Source organism: Mandrillus leucophaeus, unplaced genomic scaffold (genome assembly GCF_000951045.1).
Source record: "Mandrillus leucophaeus isolate KB7577 unplaced genomic scaffold, Mleu.le_1.0 Scaffold410, whole genome shotgun sequence".
NCBI classification, from domain to species: domain Eukaryota; kingdom Metazoa; phylum Chordata; class Mammalia; order Primates; family Cercopithecidae; genus Mandrillus; species Mandrillus leucophaeus.
The window spans coordinates 1,366,146-1,367,773 of record NW_012104366.1 but is presented as its reverse complement, the minus strand read 5'-3'; positions in this window follow the sequence as shown (position 1 = coordinate 1,367,773).

The following is a 1,628-nucleotide window of genomic DNA, read 5'->3' as shown; positions in this document are numbered from 1 at the left end:
TCGATTAATAAATGGAGAAACAATATCCATAAAATGGAATATTATTTGGCTATCAAAAGTAATGAAGTACTGATATGTTCTAGGACATGGATAAACCTTGAAAATATCATGCTGTGAAAGAAGGTAGTCATAAAAGGCTGCATAATAAGTTAACTCCTTTTTTTTTTTTTTTTGAGACAGAGTTTCACTCTTGTTGCCCAGGCTGGAGTGTAATGGCATGATCTCGGCTCACTGCAACCTCTGCTTCCTGGATTCAATCAATTCTCCTGCCTCAGCCTCCCAAGTAGCTGGGATTACAGGCATGTGCCACCACACCCGGATCATTTTGTATTTTTAGTAGAGATGGGGTTTTTCCATGTTGGTCAGGCTGGTCTCAAACTCCTGACCTCAGGTGATTCGCCTGCCTCAGCCTCCCAAAGCGCTGGGATTACAGGTGTGAGCCACCGTGCCCGGCCCATCAATTCCATTTTTATGAAATAGTCAAGACAGGCAAACCTATATAGAAAAAAATTAAATTAGTAGTTGCCAGGAGCTGGGGGAAGGGGAAATGGGGAATGACTGCTAATGGGTGTGAGGTTTCTTTTTGCAGTGAGAAAATCTACTAAGGTTGGGTAGGGATGGTTGCTCAACCCTGTGAAGATACTAAAAATCACTGAACGGTATGCTTTAAAGGAGCGAATGTTATGGTGTGTGACTATATCTCAATAAAGCTATTATTTAGAAAAATAACAAGCTGGAAGAGTTAACCTGGAATCTTTCATATTTAAGATGTCCTGGAAATTTTCTATTGTTTTGGAAAAACTCAGTGTGGTGGCTTTTGTGGTTATCTTTCCAATTCTATTCCTCCCCCATTCATTACAAAGTTGTCTTGCAGTTTGGATGGAATTATCCTTACTACCAGCTTCAATACATTCTAATTTGACAATTCTAGTCTGCCTTGCCATAGCCTAACAAATGGTATTCAAGGGTAACCATTAGAAAAATAAAAAGGCTTAAGATTTTTGTTAGGTCATAACTAACGCTTGCTCTCTCTTCCTGGATGTGAAGTACTGATAATTGTTGGCAGCCGACTTAAAACCGTAAGAGAGGTCAGCTTAAAGACAAAACTGCTGGATGCAGTACCTTGCGCCTGTAATCCTAGCACTTTGGGAGGCCAAGGCAGTAGGTCACTTGAGGTCAGGAGTTTGAGACAACCCTGGCAAACACGGTGAAACCCTGTATCTACTAAAAATACAAAAATTAGCGCACGCTTGTAATCCCAGCTACTCGGGGGGGTTGAAGCATGAAAATCGATGAACTCAGGAGGCAGAGGTTGCAGTGAGCCAAGATCTTGCCACTGCACTCCAGCCTGGAAGACAGAATGAGACTCTATTGCAAAAATAAAATAAAATAAAATAAAATAAAATAAAATAAAGACAAAACTGACGCATAGAGAAGGGGCGAGCCAAGACTATCAAGGAAAAATGGAATAAGAACTCCATTTTTGAACTGTGCCTGACTCTTGTTTCTTTTCTATAGGGTGTGACCCTGTGACAGCCTCAGTTTCTCCTAGCCTGATTAATAGTGTCTCCTTTCTCAAAAGAGTCCTGCTTTAGATGGTCATTCATAAGGTCATACTCCCCATAACC